The 22,414-nt window shown below is 43.1% G+C and overlaps 1 protein-coding gene across 1 annotated transcript in view; it reads right to left on the reverse strand.

Annotated features, from left to right (window-relative positions):
* The window catches only part of rsrc1 (arginine/serine-rich coiled-coil 1), a 118,698-nt gene that overhangs the window by 24,347 nt on the left and 71,937 nt on the right, over window positions 1–22,414 (reverse strand). The window lies entirely within an intron of this gene.

Raw genomic sequence — 22,414 nt, forward strand, 5'->3', positions numbered from 1 at the left:
AAAATAATCAAGATGTTAAGCCACATTAAAAAAAAAAGTATATATATATATACTGTGTATATATATATATATATATATATCACACACACACACACACAGTGTTTTGTGGCAGGACTATCAATACAGCCGGTAAATTAATTACATTTCTGCGGTGCGCCGCATCATTTATTTTGCGTGTGGCGAGGCCTCGACGGAGCCATTCGCCTTTATTGCGATCTCGCCACTTGATGAGTGAGTTATGTAAAATTGAGTCTCCAATATCATTACACCTAACGAGTTGAAACTTCAGCAAGGAAAAAAGTGTGCTGTGGTGTTTATTTTTTTTTTAAGGTGGGGTTAACGCAATATAAGAGTGGGTGGAGAGCACAGGGAGTGTGTGTGTGTGTGTGTGTGTGTGTGTGTGTGTGTGTGTGTGTGTGTGTGTGTGTGTGTGTGTGTGTGTGTGTGTGTGTTTGTCCCCAACTGTGGGAATTTGACTGCAGATTGGTGCGGTGTGTGCTTTGTTTGAAATGTCTCATTGGAAGTGACTGGCTGTTTAGCTGCCAAGCAAACATGTTACATAAAATACATACACAGTGTATACAATGTGTGTGTTTGTGCATGTGAGGCCAGAGGGTTAGCTCGACTACGCTTCTGGTTTTGTTCACTAATTGGCGTAGACAAAGAAGCCGTCACACTGCGGTTACGGCTGCTTAAGTCTGGAGGTTACGCATCTTTACGAACAATGACTCGACAGGGATGAGTGAACCCTCGTCTACCTCCCTCAGCATGTGTGCGTGTAACATCGCATGTTTGATATTGGTTCAGTTTAACTCGATGCTAACAAAGTCCCAATATAAGAAGCCAAAGGTTTGGGTCAAAAAGCAAACCAGGTCATTCAGCGACTTGTCTCTTTATGATTACAGTGGAACCTCTATAGTCAACCATGAGCGCACGACATTATTTCGCCCGATTTGGTGAAAAGTTTGGTTTAAAAAAAATATTAAAAATCAATGGGAAACAGAGTGGTGCTACAAGTTAAATTTTTCATTTTACATAAATAAAAATTAATTTTAAAAAAGCATTCTTAGTAATTCAAACTAGCCCCGGAAAATAAATAAACACCTCAAACTGTTTTTTCCATGCAAAATAGAACTCTTCTTAAAAACACAGCAATAACATAAAGCGAATGTAGAGAATTAAACAGTTTTTGCATCATGATTTTATACTTCAATGCCCATTGGCGTGCAACTTCTGGTTTGGACACATTGGCCACCAGAGGGCAGTATAATAGCTTTATGATAAAGAGTTTCACATTAAGGAGCAAAAGTAATTTGGAATTTTAGTCTGCCAAATACCGGAATCAGCCTGAAAAATCCATATTGGTCAGCCATTAATTATATTAGTCGTTTACTTGCAGAGGACAAAGAATGTATGCCTGTGACTATTATTACCTTGCCTCTCAACATGTGATGCTGCATCATTTGTATTTAGATATGAATTTGACTGTGCTATTTCCATAGAACCGCCACCCCGGGAAAAAAAATGGATCTTAATGATGATCAGATTTTGGGGGTTGGGGGGGGGGGGGGGGTCACATAAAGCTAATAAAAAAAAAGCAAAACAAAGTCCCTCAATGTTCAGAACTTAGGTATCGCATGAGCAGGATTCTGAGGCTTTATGTAACTTCAGAAGAGTCATTTTCTTCTTCAGTCCAATAGTACAGTTGAGTTGCATTTTCCATTTTAAACACTACACTGGCACAAAACCTGTTTTCAAACATTTATTTAAGTCAAATGTTTTATCTAACTTTAATGTGCAATAAATTTTAATTGAATCATTCATTCATGAATACATTTTTGCTCCTCTATTTAAACGCAGTACTAATGTTCACACTGTGCATACGATTACAGCGGATCACATATGGAATACACTTGGAGAGCTAAGTATTTTTTCCCAGTGGTACTTGGTGTAAAAAGTGAGCGAGACATTGATGTAATATATGATATTACACACCAACTAGCAGCTTCGCTCGGAGGACATGATGTGCCGCTACTTGCTCTGTTCTCCTCTATGTGCTCTCGTTGAAGCCAAGAATGTATTTACCATGCACAGTTGTATGTTTGTGTGAGGACACCTGTGTGTAACGTAGGTGGGTGTGCGTTGCTTTGCTCGGGGCTACGGGGAGGCAGGAAAGAGATGGCGCGGTATTAGAGGTGGAAGAGAAAGGAGGGAAAAGGGTACAGAGACGCAAGAGGATAGATGGCAGCCATGTAGGAGAAAGGAAGAACTGACAGCTTGAGGGGGGAAGAGGGAGAGGGACAACCAAACAAGCGAGAGACCAGGCCCGCGAACAACGTTGGGGCGATTTGACGCCTCTTTAGCGTGGTTTATCCTCCACCTCTATCCCTTCATCCCTTCGCCAAAAGCGTTTCTTATCCTCTTCTCCTTCTGTTTTTGCCCTCGACCCACCCCTCCCTGCGTTTGCACCGTCTCTTGCTGGTCTCTCCAGTACACTGAGCCTTGGGGCGAAAGCAGCAAATCAAACTGTTTATCCATCACTCATCAGCGCACTGGCCTCGCGGGGCCCCCGGCCCCCTCAAAACAAAGGAAGCAGGGCCGACCACAGAGCCAGGGATATCATTTAATTACATCGATGTGAGCGCTTGTTTAAAAGATGATCTGCAAAACATACAGGAACAAAAGTATTGGGACACACCTCTGACTTGATTAACCCATCAAATAGAGGTTGGGCTCGACCTTTTGAGTGGAGTACACACATACCAATAATCTGTTGGAGGATTTGAGCCCCACTTGCAATCAGAGTCAGCAAAGGCCCAATTGTCACCCTGGGGCATGTGTTTTCCTATCCTTGCTGAGTTGTGACCCATTTGTTCTGAAGTGAAAAATATTAAAGTCGTATTGTTCCAAAATAGCATCGTTTTTTCAGAGGATGAAATTATATAGGTTTTTTTTTCACTCATATCAGTAATTTAACAGGTGTCACAAAGAGGTGTGCAGATGTGTCCATGAAGTGTATATGATAGCAAAATGCATGCAAAGTAAATTTGTACTGTAGCAAAGGACACATCTTTCTAAGTGATGAACTTTTATTAAAGCTGGTAATCAGCGATCTTTCACTTCATTTAGTCTGCTTTCCACCTTGGACATGTGAAAGGGGCGGAGCATGTCCTTATTATAAGTGTAATTACAGCTCAGAGGAATCCCTGATAGCTGCCAGAAGATGTTTTGAGCATGACGAAAGAGGAAGAAAGGAAGGGTGGGAGAGCCAGGTTGCCTTTTTTTTTTTTACTTCCTCCCTTCAGAAGCTCCTCTTCTATCGCTTATTTTTCTTCCACTCTCCTCTTGGCAGGATTAGCGGGGTCTCGTTAGAGGGGGGAAATGTAATAATGCTCCCACCAGGTGGAAAGGGGCCATTATCAGTCAGGAGATGGATGGGCCGTGTAGGGCCGGCGGGGGCCACGCGCGCGCGCACACAATTTAGATTCAATAAACTGGCAAAGCAAGAGCCACAATCTGATTTATCTCTTTACACGCCGCCAATGTTCGCTGCTCCGATGCTGATTCCCTATTACCACACGTTGAGGGACTATTCATTGGACGTGTGGCGCGGCAATCGCGGGGGCTTGTTGGAGTGTGTGTGTGTGTGTGTGCGTGAGATGGGTGGGGTGGGGGTGGGGGGTAGAACCACAGCAAAACAGACACAGCAGAGGGTTAATGCGTTTATGCACAGATAGACAATTAAATCTAAGGCTGAGGTGAATTATACAGTTATTAAGGGCGGATAGGAAGAGGGAGTGTGGTTCTTGCATGGGCCTTAGGCAAGGTGCTGTACATACATCGTGTAATACATGTGAGAATGGATATCATATTATAGAGTTTGAAAGAGCAGCATCCAGCCCACGTTTTGCAGCAAGTCAATACCACATGTAAAAAAAGCAGCCGGCTGAGGTCAGCGCAACTGTTATTCACTTAGCTTGTGTGTGTGTGTGTGTGTGTGTGTGTGTGTGTGTGTGTGTGTGTGTGTGTGTGTGTGTGTGTGTGTGTGTGTGTGATTGGAAGAGGGCACGTGTTGGCGGACATGCACAACACTTCCAGTTTGACTGCGAGCGTGTGGTTGGTCGGTGGGCGTCATTGGCCAGGGCCACCAATCAAAACAAGGGCGAGATAAATCAACCTCTTGGCCAATGACAAACTTAATATTAGAGACCGCGCGCCACCATTGGAAATATGTCCCTTCCAATCAGGCTGGCTCGGCACACAAGCCCGCATACAAGAAAGAGGAGGTAAGAAATCAATGGATTGACAAAAGGCAGGCACACAACAGAAATGGCAGGAATTTGTTAAGATCGTTACAATTTCAAAGAATATTGGTTTGCATTGAGTTATGTTCCTATGGTGGCAACATAATGAATTGGAAGAAAGTCAAAACGCGGCATCGTCGGGCAATTATCTACACTAACGCAAAGTCAATAATTACAGAAAACTTAGGAATGAAAAACACTTCTGTGTGATAAGATTAAGAGCCTGATTTACTAAGATCCAAAATGGCGAGCCCTAAACTGTGTGTCCCCTCACTACTGACAGACTGTGTGCGCTGTCCGCAACATGTGTAAAAAATAAAATAAAATAATGGAGACTGCCACATTTAAAAGAGGGCTTTGCACCTCAGAGCTCTCGTCGTTTTTACTGGTGTCCGACCAAATAATTGGCACAAGACATTTCAACATAAGACAAACATAATGAAATTGAATTAAAAAAGGCAACCCCCGCCCCCTCAAAAACAAAACTGGCCAATTTTTGCCAATCTTTCTCCCCTTTATAAAGTTAAACAAATACCAAAGGACAAAGTAAGGTAAAACTGTCAAATGTTCTGCATGTAATTCATATCTTATCAATATGTAAATTATTTTATTCATAATGAATAGGCCGATTATCGGAATTTTACTGTGCCAAATATCATAATTGTTATTGGCCTCCAGGTTGGTCGTGCCCGACCTCATTTATCACCATGGAGCATTTCTGAGGGGAAGCTCAAAATCAGGTTTGAAATGTTGGATTTAGAAGTGTAATTGAAAGAGACAAACAAACATTACTGAGTTAAAGAAAGTAAATCACTTCAAATTTTGAGGATGCTATATAAAAGCTATGTTTTGTTTGTTTTAACTCATCTCAAGAGCGTGGAACCCACATGTATTGGCTCATTCTGCGTAACACTGTAGAAAAACATTGCCTCAGGAGAGGCTCGTACCAACTGTCACAGTCCACTGAATGACCTGGATGCAAAGAAATGCAGTGTTGAAACTATCAATTTTGATTGTGGCATTTCAAAATGTTTCCACAAGCGGGAGCGGAATTTAAAAAAAAAAAATCAATCCTCCCTGTCTGCTCATTTTGCCTGTGCCGCCTCCTCTCCTCGCGTGACTAAAAGATGCAATACGAGCCACCCAAATATGTCTCAGGTTTGATAAATCGCACTGCACCTGACAAGTTAATCTAATGTAAAATTGTGGCAATTTTGGCCCGTTTGGTAGACTCAATCCTGGGTGTGCTAGATTAGTGGATCAACTTCCCACATTTGTTTGGTTGAGCAATCAGGTTTGTGCCTGATCTTGCCTGTCCAAATCTTTTGTAAATCAGACCCTAAGAGGGGATTCTAATACCGATCATCTCCAGATGCTCACAATAGGTTTTTGAGCATCTGCATTACATCATGTCCAGCAGGTCCACCAGCAGCACCAGTTGACCTCAGGGAGAAGTGCTACCCAACGCAGCCACCGGGTGGCACAGCACACAGCCACTCGGAGTGCGGGAGATTTCAGTCAAGGCCTTTTCTCTCAAACTGGTGTTAGCATGTGTTCAGCATGTGGCTGTAAGAAGACAACACTCCACAGGATATGTCACACACACGAGTCCAGACTGAACAGCTCTCACGATAAAGAGATCACTTAGAGCTGCTGCTAGTGCTAGAGCCAATGGAGCAAAGGCGAAAAACCAGGCAGGCACGCTGACCTCCACACCAAACTTGCCAACATCTGAAAGCCAAGAGCTTTGGAGTAACATTTTAAAAGCACATTTTTAACTCTTTCATTGAAGTAATTATGATGTAACCGATATATTTACGATGAACTGATGTTCCGTTTGTCCAATGTTATGTTTCATAAAAGTAGGCAAGTGTATTAGGAATGACTTAAAAGTGTGTGCACATCAGTAACAAATTTATTTTGTTTCTCATTCATTTAATGGCATAACCTCCTGAATCACTTTTAACTTGTTGTCACAACGCCAATAACAAAATATCACTGTGCTTGTTCAAATTTGTTTCTGCTTTTTGTCGGGGGGTTTTCGTCATCTAGGTCATGGTGATGCCCAAAGGTTGAAGTGAAATACAGTAACTGACCTTGTCTTGTTTGTTGAATTGGTCACAAAAACAAATAAATAAAAATCCTTGTTTTCTGAAAACGTTCAAATATTACTTAGCTAACTATGCTTGTGGGCAAACGAACCAAAAAAATAGTTTCTGTGTTGTACCTAAAAATAATAAAATTAATATTACATTGCACTGTACTGTGGCACTGTATTATTTAAAAAAAAAAAAAACAATAGAGTGAAATGAGCAAATTGAAAACTATTTTATGATTGTGGTAGTTGAATGAGATTCACATTTAACATCGCACACATCTTCATTTTTCAGTGGTTGAGTGCTGAGGTGTCGGTTGTAGCTATAGAAGCTCGTCGTGGATCAAAGTGTTTCTTAAGTGTTCATTTTGGGACAGTTTGTTGAATAAAGCTCTTGGTAGTGCAGCGGTTTATCCGTGACCATTTTTCAGAGCATTACAATACAATCTAACTCACAGGGGGAAGCTATATTAAATTAGCTAACATCAATACCTGCGTTGGTATTTGTAGACGTGCTGTGCTATATTAGCTGCTTTGCCGTCGACACATTACACTTTGTTCTTTTTTTTAAGTGTGAAATTCACAAGTTTTGGACATTCTGTCTTGCCCATTCTTTCGGAATTGCCACCATCGCACCAACCTGTTTCTACACCAAGACATGTCTTGGTCTGCAGTGACATTTGTACATGAGGACAAATTATCCTTGTGAGAAATTAGCTTCGACTTACCCGGTAATTATTTGCGTTACTCAATTAATTGTTTCAGACCGAGAAGAAAGTTTGAAAAACGAGCTCAATATTTTGCACGATTCGCGACTAAACTCTCACAAGAACACAACACTTGTATTATCGCCCTCTATGAACCTCCCCCAGAGTGAAGGCACAGGATGTCAGATTTCAGTTTTTTTGTATGATTTGCAACTAAGGTCTCATGAGAACACAACAATTATTTCAAGACCCTTCCCTCCCTTCAGGTGCAACCTCAACCTTAAGGATGTGTAGGGTTGTGAGTAGGTATCATGAGATCAGCAAATTTAGCGGCGAGGTCTTGAGGACGCATGTGGGTGGGTGTTTCAGGTCCAGGACTTCCACCTGCCCTTTGGACCAGAGCAGTAGCCCATAAACCTCTGCGCTGAGAGCAATGCTGGGCCGATGAGGCTAGGCGGAGGGCAAAGTGGGGTTGGGAGAAGAGGCCTCCAGCGCTCAGAGAGAGATCAGAGAAGGGGCTCACTCAGGAGGATTGCGCAGCACCACGGGATGCACGCACGCAAACAACATGGACGCCTGCACACGCATCCAAACATCACATGCAGCAGTCTAAAGGGTGGAAAGCTCCCAACAAAGCGTCCATAATATAGCCACCAGGGCAAAGTTCAACCTCAAAGTCTCAGTATGGAAATATCCTGTAAATTTCATTTGCCTTTGTAGGATTCTGCATGGATATTAAAACATTACATTAGCGTTAAGAATGTGTTGTGTGTCTTCTAATTGGCTTGGCGGGGAGGGTGTGTATGCCTTTCAGACACGGGCTGAAGTTCTGCGAGGAGAACTTTGTCGGAGATGAGAGAGTAAGTGCGCATCGTAGGTCTTGAGAGGGCAATCAGAGCAAATCCATAATGCAGGGATCACTCTGTGAAATATTAAAGCATCCCGCGGACTTCGAATGACATCTCACCCTAGACTTCAACCCCGTCATGTTTCCGCACGCTACTTCCTCTTTGTAATGCCTCAGATTTTTTTTCTCTCCCTCTCATCTCAGTCGTGTCCTTCAAATCTTCTCTTTTCTCTTCAAACCACCTCTTAATTCTTGGCATCTGGTGGACTCGGCTTTTTAATCTTCCACCCTTTGCACTGGATGGGAAACCTGTAGGAGGATATGAAAAGGTACACGGAAGACATTTGGCTAATCATGCTAGGCCGGGCTACCTGTTTGAATGGTTCAAAGAAACAAACATGGAGGGTTTGGCTTGTTTCCATGCTGCTAACGTGCTGGTCAATTTGCATAATTTTTAGGGTGAAAGGTGCTTGTTCATGATGATCTGATCATCTATGAGCATAAGCTGCGAGCCGAGGCGTTTAAAAACAAGAGAAAGGAAGAAAAAAGCTTCCAAAATAAACCTTCAATATCGTTGACACCCGAAAAAATATCAGTGGTGTAATCAATTACCGGTAGTTGACGCTGACTCGACTATCATCTCCTTAAGGTCAGCTACCCCAAAAAATAAATAAATAAATAATCCATCGGCACTAAACCCCCAATGTTTACAAGTGTCCCAAAAGACTTGTCTTCAAACCTACAGGTTCTACCTTTCTTTTATTTTTAAGAGTAACCCAGTACGCAGTGGCCATCAACAAGATTACAAAAAAGTCAGAATACAAGATCTGTATTTTTTTATTTTTATTGCAATGACTCATAAAATAAAGCTCAATTTTGACTGACAATATTGAGGTGAAGGTGTCACGGCATGCAATATGTTCACTATTCATGAAAAGCTTTATTTGATCATATATGGCTGAATGGCTTTAAACAACGGAAAAATATGCAGCACCCCCCCCCCCAAAAATCCCATTTCGATTTCGAAACAGAGCTTTTGTCCTCATTTTAGCTGACCAAAGAGCTAAACTTACATAGCTGATGGGAACTGAAGGCGGGACACACGCAGTCACACATGCACCACTCAAATGGCGTGTGCTACACCACATCGGCCTAAGCTCTCAAAGCCAGCTGTTGCTCCGCTCTGATGTTTCTTCACATTCCGTCTGCCGAGAGCAACCGTTGTGTAAAAAGGGCGGGGAATGTTACACTTGCTTTGTCACCAGCCAGGTTGATGCTCGGACATATACATTACATTCACAAATGTAATGCAATACAGCTCAATCAACAAATACTTTAAGTTGAGCAGGATCGTGCTCGGTCACGGGTGAGTGGGAGCCTATGCCATCTGATTTCGGGTGACTCGCAGGATACACCCGGGACAGGTCACCAGGCGCATACAAAGGCCTATTCAAATTCACAACTATGCACAATTTCAAATCTTCAATGAGCCTAACATGTATGCTTTTGGAAATGTGGGAGGAAACATGTGCTGGTGAGCATGGGCACAACAGGCAACCTTCACAAAGGAGAGCCTGAGCTCATATTGGAACCCAAAACCTCTTGCCCAAACGCCCGCCAAAAGCGCGCGCAATCTGTAAGCGTGAAATGCAATTTAGCATCCGTTATTTGGAATCTCAGTGAATCATGCCCACAGAGACTGTAGATCAAGAACCTTGATCAAGAAACTGACATTGTAGTGTAGTCACAGTAATTTTAGTGCAAAAAGATGCATGTGTGTGAGCCTGTGTGTGTGTGTGTCCACTTATTCTAGGGTGAACGCACTTGAACACGCTGTTGAATGGTGGAGACTAAACTCAGATCCCCCTGCTGAAAGCCTGTTGGATTCCATTGTGACGGCACAGCGCTCAGCATGTGTCTTGTGTGTGCGGCGCTAGTAGGGTTGTGGGGTGGGGCTGGGGAGGTGCAGCTAAGACCATCAAAACCCCCACACATGAAAGGTAAACTGGAGCGGCTAATCGCCATAATGACACAAGGAGGCTGCGAAAGGGGCGGCCACTTAGAAGAAGAGAAAGGCGAGGAGAGGCTCTGGCTGTGTCAATGGGACTCAGCTCAACTGACCACATTATAGGAACAAACACACAGTGCCACAACAGAGCCACAGGCTTGGTGGTCTCCGCCAAGGCCTGGCTGCTCTTTTTGGTGTGGACATCTTGGAAGGCTCAACGTGCATGCATTGTACTCCTTTTTTGGGGGGGAACAGGGGGTGGAAGAAAAAAAACATGAAAAACACTATTAAAAGATAAAAATTAAGACCTCCAACAAGGCTTGGAAATCTAATCGTGAACAGTGAATTTAGGCTTGGGAGTCAGCAGGTCTTGGGGTCTATTTTTAATTGCCACGGTAAAATGTTCAGGGTAATAGTTTTTTTGGTTTTGTTTTGTTGTTGTTTTTTAAAATCCTGATTATAACGCCTAAAGCTTTAAAGTTACATAAAAGACTATTATCGAGAAGTGCAGGAATATCATAAAGGTCTAAGCAGGCTGGGCTATTAAGTTGCCAATTTCATTAACATGACAGCGCACAGTGAAAACGTCAGTCGACTGGAACACTCATCACCAAGATCACCTTATATACTGAGCAGTTCACTAGTTTAAAACGTGAAATAAGGCTACATACCTGTTGGGTCCCTTGGTAAGTGCAGCTGTTTTAGTTAGCAATGGTGTTCATATGCCATGATTTAAATGCTGATAATAATACCAAGCCATGACGTAAAAAAACAAATTAAAGAAAACATGACTTCCTTGGTGGGGCAAACCAATCGTGTGACGACAGTAATAGACGTTTATTAACATATTGGGGGAAACACATGAGGGAGGGAGAGGGAAACAGTGTTGGACAATTTGGACAGAGGGAGAGAGAGAGAGAGAGAGAGAGAGAGAGAGAGAGAGAGAGAGAGAGAGAGAGAGAGAGAGAGAGAGAGAGAGAGAGAGAGAGAGAGAGAGAGAGAGAGCGGACAAGTGACAGCAACCCCTTCGAAAAGACGACACCCCATGCCTCTCCCTTGGCCCCCTTTCCTTTCTCGTCTCTTAATACTTATTTTCACCGCTTTGCTTAAAATATTGATCATCAATTAGCAGTACGTCTGTTTTGCTACAAGGATGGCTGTCGCACGCTATCACTCTGTCAGGGCCAATTGGCCGCTCATTCAAAGTTCATCTTTTTCCTCGGCGGCTCTGAACCTTTGGAGGAGTCATTACGTGCCGAACATAGCCTGAGGTGCAATCACCTATTCTCTTTCATTACCGGCGAGATGGAGAAGGTGAGAGAGATTATTAGAACTTTGGAATGATCACAAAGCTCCACGCCGCCTGTCAGATCCACCCTACGTGTAATTCATCTGGCCTCGCTCAGTCCCCCCCCCCCTTCCCTCCTCCTCCTCATCCTCTCTCAGCCAGGGCTTTGGCCACAGACATTATTCATGAACATCTGCAGCGCGTTGAATATTCGGCAGCTTTCGCCATGATGAAAAGGGAGCTGCCCTCTTTAGACTAGAAAATTAACATGCCGGCGCGGCGATTACGGAACGTTTCCTTGCGAGCACGGCTTTGACACAGAGAGTAGCCGCCACTGATGGTCCAGGCTGAGCTGGCTTCGAGAGGTTAGGCCCACAATTCTCTCATTAAAATTACGTACAACCACCTCTGTACGGTCAGAAAGTTGACTAAGTTGGATAATTCAACCACAAAAATCATTTGCCCGGAAGCGTCTCTCCATGTTCCAAAAAACGCTCAGGCATTTCCCGCAGACGGGAAACATGGCCGCATGACAGTTTCACAGTCTGTTAGCACTCTCTATTGGTGGAAAGTTGATACTGCAGTCAAGCAATGAAATAAGTCAGTCAGCTTTTTTCCCTGTCGGCAATGATATGTTCCTCACTGTATTTACAGCGGATGCTCTTTCTGATGCAACCAATCCATTTTTACCCAAGTGGGGCACCAATAGTGGCTGGGAATCGGAAAATAGCAAGGGGGTCTTTAATCTATATCAGTACTTGATTTTTTGATAATTGATTCGAAAAAGAAGCCCTGTAGTCAAGTCCCGTTTAACATGGAGGCAAAAGTTTCCAGATCCACCCGCACAAGCAAAAATCCCTGAAACAATACGATACAGTGTGTTTGTGTGTCGACTGTCAATCTTACAGGTGCAAGAATTAATCAGTAACTAACTGTGGCACAGATAAATTGATCATTTCTCATAAAATTGATTCATCATTCAGACACATTTTTTTCAAAATTCTCCAAGTCAATTATCAAATTAACCGCCAACTGTTATGTTAGTCAATTGATCGTTTGGATCCCTTTTTATTAAAAATTCTCCATGCCATCGGAATTATCAATATTCTCAGATTTCTGTTGTCCTCTCTGATGGCATACTGATTATCTTTCTGGTGACTCAAAATACATTTGCTTTTAATTTGGAAAACAACTCTCAACACTTTTGTCTTCCAACATGTTAAGAACCGAAGCAGTAACTACACAATAATGAATTTGTTGAACTACATTGTTATATATGGGCGGCCCGGTGGTCGATTGGTTAACGCATCAGCCTCACAGTGCAGAGGTGCAGGGTTCGATTCTGGCCCCTGCCTTCCTGTATGGAGTTTGAATTTTTCTCCCCGTGCCTGCGTGGGTTTTCTCCGGGTACTCTGGTTTCCTCTCAGATTCCAAGAACATGCATGGCAGGTTAATGGGAGACTCTATATTGTCCCTAGGTGTGAGTGTGAGCGCGGATGGTTGTTCGTCTCTATGTGCTCTGCGATTGTCTGGCAACCGGTTCAGGGTGTCCCCCGCCTACTGCCCGAAGACGGCTCGGAAAGGCTCCAGCACGCCCCGCGACCCTTGTGAGGATAAGTGGATCAGAAAATGGATGGATGCATGGATGGATGGATATTGCTATACAAGTGAAATTATGACTTTTTTTATGGGGTGGAGCTCATTCAAATGTTGAGGGTCGATTCCCACCTTTTGCTTACATAAGACTTCAAAAATGAATGCTCAACCTGTGGCGAGAGCCAAAAATGTTCCCCGCTAAAGTCCCATTACACCCCCTTCACCTGCGTCTATGGGCCTTTCATTTTGTCCCATGTGTCTCTCCACATGAAAATGCTGGCAGATAATGGGAGTCTATTCCTCTTTCACACCGCGAGGAACACAACTGGAGTCCAGCCAGAGCATCCTCGCCCCTCCCTCATGTTGACGAGATATGCTCTTGCCCAGTGGTGCTTTTGTATCTGTGCCAAGCCTCCAAGAGAAATGTGGTTAAAACACCACAACACAGCCTTTACCTCTGGAAGGTAAGAGGTGTTTGTCCCACATCCTTTGACCTAATATTTGAACCAAAAGCAAAGTTTTTACTGACAAAAGAATTTCATGCACTATCGAGTCACCGTTTGCCAAGATTTTGGACAGATAATGGGTGCGTGGGGACAACCTTATATAGTCTCCAACATATCCCAAAGACTCTCAATGGGTTTTGGTGGGTCCTGTCATATTTCCAGAACCCCTCTTTCACTATTGGAGCCACATGAATTCAAGCAATCATTCATGGAAAAAAATTAAAATCTTGTCTAGCAATACATATATAGATAATGCACTGACTTTATCAGGTCATATCTATGATCTGCTTGGTGGAATGCTCCTTCAAATTCAATCTGGCCTTGTGTGCTAAATCCAAATTCGTGTAACCTCAAATTTAAAATAGGTTCCACGCATACCAGGTTTCATCGATGTGTCACTCATTTGCTGCCAGTCCTAATTGCTGTTTGAGAACATCGATTAAAAAAAACAAAAAGTTCGCTTCTCCCTGTTTCAATTCTTAAGTTATCAGCAGTAGAACATGTTGGCTTCACCAAAAAACATCTGCTTCTAACCAAGAATGACTGGCTAATGACTACATTGGAAATGAGAAAAGGCTACTTTTTGTGTCATTTGGTGTTAACGATAACCCCGTTATCTCTCTGCTTCGTTTAACCTAGGTGGTGTCTCCATTTTGACCGGGCATTGCATGCCATGAAGCCGAAAAGCAAGCTTGACGCTCAATTAAAGTGAGCCGATGAAAGAAAGGCAGATAAGAACACAAGAAATAGGGGTGGACCCAAAAGAGAAAAGGAATCAACTTTCATTGCCTCTAAAAAGAGGAACACTTGGAGGCTTCTGACAAGGCTGCAGCAGGACTTTGAGCTGCCTCTCACTGATTGTAAATGGGCAGAGCAAGTTTACTGTGGCTGTGGGATCCCAAATGCGATCTGGCAGCTTTGTCAGGCAGTTTGAGGAGCTCAGTGGCAGGGCAGGAATGGCGATGACGGCCTCCCTTTTATCTCTATCGCTGGCACACGCCCGCGTATGCTCTGGAATTAAGGAAAAGGGGAGTGCAGCAAAAACATTTGTCAAAACTGAACAAAGAAAGGCAAAAGAAAGGTCAAACGTGGAAGAGGGGAGATGGATGCAGAGGGAATATGCCAGGAGATGGTTGATCTCTCCATTAAGTCGCATAACCCCAACATTCATTCCATGAAATACTGCGGAGACCCTGAGGTAGTTTCGGGATGTTGGTTCAACTCCAGTTTTTTTTTCTCTCATCTCATTTCCATTGTGAAACTGTCACCCAGCATTTTAAGTTCAGTTGTCGATCAATTTCGACTGACCCATGGCAGCTGAAAAAGTTCAGCATCCGGTGCCAGAGTACTCGATAGTGGACAGTGCCTTTGTCCCCAAAGCTTTTCTTCAAAACGACCACAAGCATTAGCTCGTTTGTAGATTTTTTTTTTTTGCAAAAAGAGGCACGGAGTGAGATGTGGAAACAAGTTTACAGGGTAGACAGTCAAGGACAAGAAATGAACGGGAAAAAAAACTTCTCAGGAGGGAACAGAATGGCCAAACAGCTCGCAGAATGGCATCGATAAAGAGTGGAAAGAGACAAAGACGTACCTTCAAAATAAAGTCTTATTATATTTGATTATACTGCAGTTATTTTGTTGCAAGCAAACTCGTGCCCCATTGTTTGCTTTTGACAGGGCAATTCTCAATGAATTGCAGAGGTGTCGGATCAAACTCTGTATCAGTTGTTCGACAAGTTCAAAACTAAGTGACTCAACTCGGACTCGGAAGCACAAAGCTTTGTGATCGGGAGATCTCGAATTTGAATTTCAAGTAAAAAAGTGAAAAACGAATCGCTGTTAGCATGATTTTGAAACCAGACGGATTTTTTTTCCCTCTGAATTGAACAATCTCACGGATGTAATTACAATTAAATTAATATTCCGTCTATCTCAGTAACTTTTTTCCCCCTTACAACTGACCTAAAACTATGAATGTATCCCACGTTTCTTCCGTACAGCAGAAAAGGGGACAATGAGATTGCAACGTGCTGTGAGGAGGGATTGTTAGAATAAAGGACGCCTTAGTCATATAATATCAGAGTTTAATCCCCCTTGATCCCTTCTACCTCGTTTTGCTCGCGTCGTCGTATTTTCTTTTTCAATTTGCAGGATTTGTTTGTGTGAGTGTGACAGCGAGGAGGATGAGCTATAAAATTCATCTTTATCCTGGTTTTGTTGCGTTTACTCCGCCTTGACAATGTGCAGCAGTAATTAGTCGGCCAGTTTGGTTCCAAGCTTTTCGCCGAGTGCCCCCATTTGCCAACTTTCGCCTTTTGTTCTTGCCACACAATGCCGCCCACTCGGCCGCGGTGTCGTTCTCCCTCGCTCCCTCGCTTCCTTGCTCACACCCACACAGGGCGTTACACAATCTATCCAAATGTGCTTCCATTTAAAACCCCATTACCAAGTCCCTGTTGTTTTGTTCCACGCAATTAAAAAGAAACGGGCCCTTCATCAGAACTCTGCTTTATTCGCTCTGTCTTTCCTAGCTTATTTTTTTTTGGCCACTGGCTCTTTCTCCTTCTGTGGTTCTGAGGAGTTACTGTGAGCTAGCCAGCTCCACTCCCCCTAATTCTCCAGGTTTTGTTTACATATAGGCTTAGGTTGGTTCCATTTGAAAGGGCTCAGTGCCATGCTTCATCCTTAAGCCACGATAATACCGGTGAGCAACTTCATCCAAATTGAAATACGATACTACACATAGACATGCTTGAGGCTAGAGCGGTTGACAAATAATAAAGAGCACTTCCAATATTACCTGACAAAGTACGGACATACTTAAAGAGGGTCAAAAACTGGGAAGCCACTTTTGGGGTAATGACTAACTCGCCAAGCTGTCCAAGAGCATCCGGTGGTAATTTCAGACTCTGGACTTCTGTGCAAGCGTGCCCGCCTGCACCATGCAGGAAGGGTCTCATTTCAAAGGAGAGTAAAGTAAATGAGAGACAACGGCTGGTAATGACCACAAGGGCACTAATGGTTGAGGTGTTAATTTCCTGAGTTGAGTAATGACTCATCTACATTCTTTAAAAGGATCAGGCTTGTTGAAACTCGTGTTTAAGACCAAGTGGAAAATGCAACCAATCAACCAAGGGATCGCAAAAAACAAACAAACAAACAAACAAACAAACATCCAGTTAAAGAACCAACCAACCATCTGGCTAATCAACTACCAACAACTAAATAATTAACCAACAAACCAATCAATGCCCCAATTTGCACCGCCAAAGCTGTGCTAATAGCATATGTTATGTATTGTTTACAACGTAATCAAATTAGTACCAAGATGAGAGATTTGACCAAGAGAAAAAAAATGTTTTTCAAAGTCCCGTAAAGTAAAAAATTAAAAGACAACTTGAGAAACCACAGAAAAGAATGCTCAGCCAAATTTCAATGATTAAAAAAAACCCTCCAAATACATGAAATGAGGCTTCAAAATTGTATGGTTCTCTCCAGTCTCAAATACTGTGGGGTGTGTCAGCTAAATGTACTGAAGCAATGCCCCACTCAACTGTCAATCAAATACACTGCTCTTAACCGGATATCTATTTAAAGCCTCCGGTGACTGGAATATCTTCCCACATGGTCATCATAGGGCTTTTCCACGCCAAGAAAAAGTAGGCAAAGCCCCTGTAAGCATTAGAGGTTCCAAAATGCATCGATTAATCGACCTGAATCAAATTAATCGCCAAGTGTCATGTTGGTCAATTAATCCTTTTGAGACTAGTTTCATTTCAAATTGTTCAAATCTTCCGAATTTCAGCTTCTCAACAGTAAATACAGTATTCTCAGATTGTCGCAGTCCTCAATGAAAGCAGACTGAAAATCTGTGTGTTTCATCAAAATAAGACATTTGAAAACGTTTGCTATTACTTTGGGAAAACAATGATGAACATTTTGGTAGATTTTCTCACATGTAACAGACAAAACTGGTCACTGAATTGTAATCAATCTATGCATTTTCACTGTTATTTGAAATGTAATTATTAAAATGTTTTCCTTATCTGACTGATCGATTAATCAGAAAAAAAAAGCAACAGAGTAATCAGTTGTTAAAATAATCTTTAGCTGCAGCCCTTGTTGACATGCTGACTGTTACGGTGAACTGTCACTGTGCTCAACTGCCAATTTCATAAATTCAACATTAGTCTTAATGGTAATAAAGATAAGAAAAGATAAGAAAACCTTTATTAGTCTCGCAATGGAGAAATTCCCGATTCACAGCAGCAAAGTTATGAAAGGAAGAAGTAGAACAACAAAATATGGGAGCTGCTGGAAAGGCAGCCACTCACGCGGCGCCATTTTGAAGTCAAAATAATAAAAATAACACAACACAACACATAGGACACAGACAGTCGTGCAATCTTCACCACTTTTCTGCATACACTTGGTTGTCTGAAGCAGTTATAGATGAAAGAGGAGAGGATCAAAGTGTCCTTTCACCAGTGGATCAGAGACGTCATGCTGAAAATGTGCACACGTCTGCTACAAGCTAAGTTTTGAAAGCAAACACGAAGCTGTAGCGTCCATTGTCGAAAAAGAGATTGGCTCACATCTCCTGTCCCATGTAAATCCACTTCAATTCCAAGCCGCGACTCCCAGTTCCACATCCGCATCGGCGGAGGAGCATCATCAGCTCCTCAAGCCTTACATCCATCCAGCCGCAGACCGTTCAACAGCACCGATCTCTCCGCTGAACAAAGTGGGGCTGTGAAAAATGCTGCCCATAACAGGCGCAAGACACAAGCGCCCCGGGACTGTCCAGCAACGACAGTCAGATGGCGCCGACATTCCTCTCAGTCAAACACAGTGCTGGTATACCCATGCTGCCGAGAAGGCGCAACCACCAAGCACAGAGTTTCCTCCTTGATGAATGTCGTGGCCAAAAAAATGCTGAAAAAAGTCCACAAACCAAAAAACAAAAAAAAAAGCAAGGCTCATGAGAGCACTTGCCGACGGCTGCCTACTCAGGCGCCATCTTGACTTCAATAAATGTCATAAAAATGAAAAGTCATGATGTACTTCTTGCTCTGTGGACATTAGTTGAGGCTGAATCAACAGCTCAACTCCACGGAATTAATCCCAAGTTAAGACCTCAACTTCAAATATTCAGCTGTCATATGCACTTATTAAAAAAATAAAATAAAATACTGACAGTTGAGCCAGTCGTCCCGATTGCAAATTGAAGAGGATGTTGAGGCAGGCCGAGCCATCAAATGACAGGTGTGGGGAAGAGGCTCTGGTACTCGTCTCCTGGCGCAGACGGCTCTATAATTCACTCTGGTCAAGACGTTTAGGACACACAATGGCTTTAAAGTGCTGCAGCAGCCCTGTCCGTGTGTGCCTGAAAATGAGCACACTTCATATAACATGACAAGTAGCTAATATCAGTTTACTAAATCATGGAGGTGGATCGAAATTGAGGTTTCAAGTATCTTTCTCAATGATATTTCAATTACAACTAGGGGTGCATAATAGTTCATCATGTTCTTCTAGTTCCACCAAGAGCGTAACAAGTTCCCAAGGTGTGCTAGACATTTTCAAATACCAGGGGCGCTTGTGATATTTCGGGAAACAAAAGCGGTTCCAATAAACCCATCTGGAAAGACTAAAGCCAACAAATGGCTCACTGTTACTGTGTCCTCTTCTGGTTATAGGAAGGTGGCATCCGAGGAACACGGTTACTTCGGAAGTCACGCGCAGCGATTAAGTTTAGTGAACAATGAATGAATGAATGAATGAATGAATAAATAAATAGGTAGCCACGCGCAGCGGTGATGTATTATCTCCCATGCAACAGAGGCCTGCTGCTTGACAGTAACCACACCAACGTTGGTGTACTTGAGGCGGGCTTTTTTTCCCCCTCTAATATCAGTCCGATAATTATCAGTTCAATAGTTATCGTGCATCAAACTGAAACAACATATTGTCATTATCGATCTGTATTTGAAGCTCTCTAAACATAAATAGGGGCCCAACTAAAAAGGGAACGAGAAAGAGGCTTAAAACTGCTAATTGAGTCAGTGCTGAAAGGAAGCCATTGATCAAGAGCATGATGGGAAATTAGACAGCCCTGCAAAACTGGAGCAAAGTGAACGAAGGGACAATGCAGGGTATCGCTGGGGAGGGAAGAGATTATCATCCCTTGACACACACACACACACACACACACACACACACACACACACACACACACACACACACACACACACACACACACACACACACACACACAGCATAATATACATGACCATATCGGGTTAAGTTCTTAAAACACTAGTAAAATATTTTTAAAAAAGACAGTTATTGGTAAAAAGAAAAAAAACGTATTTCAAATCCAAATATACATCATAAAATGACTTCTTGTTCAGGACCTGTAGATGGGGTCCACTGGGGGAATGAATAAAGCAACGGGGCCCCGGCTGGTTCATGTGGTTCATCTATTGGTGCCCTGAGACCATCGTAATCTGGTCCCCCTGCTCCATCCTACCAGCCTCACCAGTGGGCCCCTCAAACCCCCCAGCCTTCTGCTGGGGGCCTTCTTTGTGTCTAATTACCAGCTCCCGAGACGATGCAAACATACAACAGTGAAGAAAATAAATAAATCAAGTGGGGGGTTTTTTTCTTTAAATGACAGCAAATTTCCCATCGTAATTTTAAGCAATTCAAGAAACAAAGCTTCCCCTGGTCATTACTTACACGGTGTCGTAATTCATTAGATGAGCATCTTGACATTTTTAGACTTAGATATTACTCATCATTTAAAAATGTAAATTGTTATTCAATTTTTGGGAATAATCCCACAAAATACATAAAATTTTGTCTACTGAAACAGCTGTTCTTCTACACTGCTCAAATGGTATTCATACCACAAGGTGTTTGACAAAATTTCCTCGCTTTATATGGCAAGGCTAACAAAGTTAAAAAAAATTAAATCCTCCCAAACTATCATTGACACAGGAAATGGAAAGTGCATCGTTTCAAAAACACTTTGACAGAGTTCTCAGATAACGCAGCCTAGATGCAAGTTGGGGCTTAACCGACTGGTTGCTCATCGACTACGCACTGCACAATGCAGTAGGAGCTTGCAGTCTGCAAAACGCCAATCTTATAAACACAGATGCTTTGCAGAATGCCAGCCACTGTGCTTCAAGTGTATTTAACTCAAAAAGAGACTGGTCGCGCTATCACTTACAAAATATGCAAGTCTATCCTCAAATATGATGCAGGCGCAATGCTCTGCACGACGATCTAAAAGGGCACACTAACTGACAACAGCCAAAATCCTCACTTATCCCGTCACAAATCACACTCAGACAACTTTATACCCGCAAGCGCAGTTGCAACTTTCAGAATTACAACAGAAATCCAAGTGACACAACTGCTGGATCGGTAATTCATGACGGCAAGTAGAGACCCTGGGGCAATTGGGGATGGCGGCAAGTGTGCTGATGTAACTTTGGAGGGGGGAGGCAAACAGTTGCACGGGTATCTTTTAACATCAATTAGTATATCATCACCTTCGCTTCAATGAGGATGGATGGATGGATGGATAGATGGATAGACAATAACTCTTTAGCCCATTAACTGCTAACTTTGTAGGGGTGCGCTGATTGGACGTTTTCAACTATATCATCAAAAGAGGGCACATGGCAGTGAACTTAATTCAGCTAGTTGATAGCGGATGCTGTGACAGTCACAAAAAGACACACCCTATATCCACTTAAAGTTCCCGACATCAACTCCACATTGTGGCTCAATCTACTTACACAGGCAAATCCAAGGCTTACATTACACTGAAATAAGCAGCAGATATTGGCAGAATGGGCTTTTCTGAGGGAATTTTTCCGGCCTCAGATTGTTTCAAGAAAGACGAAAAAAAAAGTAGTTGGCCTCCATCTCGAGTAGGAGTTTGGCGGGAATGGAAAGGGTGTTAAGATGATTTGTGGGCCCTTTCTCCTATCAGATCATCTAAAATGTGAGTGATTACACCGGTAATCAGCTGCAAGCCGACGCTGGCACAGTCTGCCTCAATGAGATAAAGGGCGAGCGACACGAGTTAAGAACGGAGAGGATGAGACCTGAGAGAGACAACAGTAAAGCGGTTAGGAAGGTGGCAGATTATCACACGCCGGGACGACCATTCTCGCGCTTGTGCTTTTCTCCGTCTCGTACATTGTTTCTACGGGGAGATGCGTTTGTTGCGGGCCAAACAAATAGCTGACACTGCCTCATCAAAGCTCGGGATTGGCAGCCAAGAGTGGCTGTTGACAACAACGAGGCCGGGAAAAAGAAGAGCAGAGGGAGGAAGGAAAACAGGAAGACAACAGAAATCCCTGCTGTAATTCCCCAAACTGTAATCCATTGGGTTTAATGGTCTGTGTGTGTGTGTGTGTGTGTGTGTGTGTGTGTGTGTGTGTGTGTGTGTGTGTGTGTGTGTGTGTATGGGGGAGGGATTAAATGTTTATCATCAATGCTCATTCCTGTTCTCGTACTGCTATGTGTGCTATATAGGAGGCCCGACAATGCTGGCTGAGGGATTTAAACTGTCGTTAGCTATCACAAAACCACACATCCCGGCCAACTGAAAATAATGACAACAGTCTATATTCACTGCAGTTGATCTTACTGATCAAGTCGCGATGCGGAGACAGACTCCTGCGCAGTTCGTCAGCACCCAGCATCCTTGCATCGGTGACAGTGAGACTTTATCAAGGCAGGGTCAGAGTTCATACCTGACTGGATGCGGAAAAACCCTGGTCAGTTTTAGCACATAATGGGGATTTGAAGATATGTCAGATTGCATCTGTTACGCAGCTGCAGATCCACTAAACTCACACCTGGACATTGGACACACGGGAGACTGTCACACGTACGGACACAGGAACACACGCGGAAGGTTTGTGAGGTCAGGAGTCACGGGATGAATATAATCGAATATTATCCAACCATCCATCCATCCATTTTGCTATCTGTCCGTCAGGTCGAGTCACTTAACAGGAGACAAGTCATAACATTAGC

Source organism: Hippocampus guttulatus, chromosome 12, assembly GCF_054856545.1.
Source record: "Hippocampus guttulatus isolate MCC_2025c chromosome 12, RoL_Hgut_1.0, whole genome shotgun sequence".
Taxonomy (NCBI): Eukaryota; Metazoa; Chordata; class Actinopteri; order Syngnathiformes; family Syngnathidae; genus Hippocampus; species Hippocampus guttulatus.